This window comes from Propithecus coquereli, unplaced genomic scaffold, assembly GCF_000956105.1.
Source record: "Propithecus coquereli isolate 6110/MARCELLA unplaced genomic scaffold, Pcoq_1.0 Scaffold606, whole genome shotgun sequence".
In the NCBI taxonomy this organism is placed as follows: domain Eukaryota; kingdom Metazoa; phylum Chordata; class Mammalia; order Primates; family Indriidae; genus Propithecus; species Propithecus coquereli.
Window position 1 is genome coordinate 82,760 of NW_012152019.1, and position 2,487 is coordinate 85,246.

At 47.0% G+C, this 2,487-nt stretch overlaps 1 pseudogene; it reads right to left on the reverse strand.

Moving 5' to 3' along the window:
* Positions 1-910: 910 nt before the first annotated feature.
* On the reverse strand, positions 911-1,433 carry LOC105822381 (annotated as a pseudogene).
* Positions 1,434-2,487: the final 1,054 nt, after the last annotated feature.

Here is a 2,487-nt window from a genome sequence, read left to right on the forward strand (position 1 = left end):
CACTGAAGTCTCAGTTTAAATACATTAATGGCTAATTATTGGACAGAGGTTCCCTTTGGTGCCTTGAAGAAATACATCTCTCAGCCTTCCCCAAAGGCTCTCTGCACGTGTTGGGGCACAACTTCAACACTCTGTCACTTTATAACTCTGCCTTGGCCTCCAGTTCATCTTGCAGGGACCTTCAGTTTCAGCCAGTGGAGAAAGATTAGGGGCTTCTTAGTTCTTTCCTGGACATCAACATAGTCCAAGGCATGTAAGTGGCCTTCTGTGTCCCCAGGAATATGTCAGAGCTTATCAACGCCACCTATGGACGTCCCACGCCTGGCACTTTTTTCCCTTAGAAGCATTTTGGTCAGTGTTGTGTTTATTCCATCTCATACGCTGTCTCAGGCACTCTCCGTGTGGACAATGCCTGCGCTTCCTCCACAGCGCACTGAGGATGGAGCGGCTTAAACCAAACAGGCTCCGAGTCAATTCAAATTCAAAGAAGTGCTGAGAAGGAGGCTTTTCTTAGAGCCTCTGAAAAGTTCAAGTAATGACTTCTGTCTGTGGATAGGGCTTTTTGGGAAACTCCAAGCCTATTATTTGGTTATTCCAATTAATATTATTATCCTTGTTTTCACAGCTACAATGGTTTTGAGGCTGTTAATTTTCAGGGCTTCCATGGGTCTGGGGAGATTGGCAATAAAAACAACACAAGTCTTGTTCTTACATAGATACCGCCCCCTTACTTTTATTTTGATTTGTTTTAAGTGTAGGAAACAGAAATGGAACATTTATTGATCATTCAAACACTAAGCAGGCAGGTCAGAGAGTCAATAGAAACTCAGCAAGTTCCGCCCCAGCCCCATTTCTCCAAAGTTGCCTGGTCCACAGGAATCTCAGCGAGAACACCGGACAAAAGGGCCTGTCAGCGACGTCTCGAGTCTGGACTCCTGCTGCGTCTCGGCCACCTCTCCTCTTGCCCTGGGTTGGACCCCGAACAACACACCAGTCAACACGGATGGGCTGTCCCATCAAATGCTGTCCACCGAGTCCCTCCATAGCAGCCTGGCCTCCTGGTACGCTCCGTACTCCAGCAGAGCATAGCCCTTCAGGAATCCAGTTCTCCTGTCCAGATTGAGGTGGATGTTTTTTATTTCCCCGTATTCTGCGAATTTGTCATGGACATCTTCTTCAGTGGCCTCCTCCTGGACTCTGGCGTAAAGTAGAATCCAGCCCTCAACAGAGAACTGCGGTCCAAGTTCGTGACCGTCCTGCTCCACGCTGTCATAAGGCTCCCGCATCCGCCCTCGCGACCCCTCTTGGCAGCCAAAGCCTCGACCCTTCCATTTTCTTGCTTTTTCTTTCAGCTTGTGAATGGTCTCGTCCCCGTCCTCATCTGTGGCGAAACCGTCTCCCCTGGCCTCGTGGAGACCCGGCACATCCGCCATCGTGCCTTCCCTCGAGCTCTCTGCCGTCTGTTCCCCCTTTTTTCTTAAACGGACCTCAAATTCTTGCAAGCCTTTAATAAATATGCAGAGTTCTGAAAAGGTTGACTTAGAAAATTTTTACCACTGTTCTTCTTACCTTGTATGGTGGAAAATATTTTCAAATGGCCCCATTCCACCATTGCGTGAGTGTTTCTTGACTGTGTGTTTTTGGAAAAGAAACCCTTTCAGGCTCAAAGCTGTCAAAGTGACCTAAATGGCCATTTAGTTTCCTTTTATTTCTTACATTATTGCATATCAGTTGTCATCTTCTGTACACTGGGGTCAGTTTCTCAATCTTGTCCCTTACCCCCAGAATCCAAACACTGAACACTTAAGAAAACCTTTGGAAACAGCCAAAGGACTTGAGGTTTGTTCTCATGCCCCCCACAAATATGTATCCTTTCTCTCTGCATTATTCAGAGTGTGCTTCCTACCATATAGATAGAATCTCAAAATTTCTCAGAAGTAAATGAAATTATTTTTAAAGGTGGTCATTTAAATAACTCTCCAAGAGGCAGGATTGAAGTATGTAGCAGAGTCTCAGTGTTTGAATCTGGAAAGGAGAATGTCCGTGCATCCCCCATGTAGTGACAATGTAGCAACCAGCACGGGGTGACAGGATCAGTTGCTACAGTTCCATCATTGCTACAGATCTGTTCACTCTGTAGCAGCCTGGCCTAGCAGTCTGGTTCCCAAGGAAGCATTGACAGGCGTCTGAATGCATCTAGTTCTCTCATTATGAAATTTCTAATGAAAAAATCAATATTTTTGAGGGTTCAGACCACCAGACACTGTTTCTGGGAGCCAGGTGGCAGCCTTGGTGGCAGAGTAGAGCAAACAGTTTTTGTCCCACTTCCCCACTCATCTGGATCCCTGTGTTTAACCATATGAACCACCAATGCTATAACCTGCACCACAGATATAGTCAGCCTCGTCCTCAGGCTGGATGTTGGAGATGGTCAAGTAGCGGTCAGCCCCGGAACTGGAGCCGGAGGAGCGATCGGGGATCCCGTCC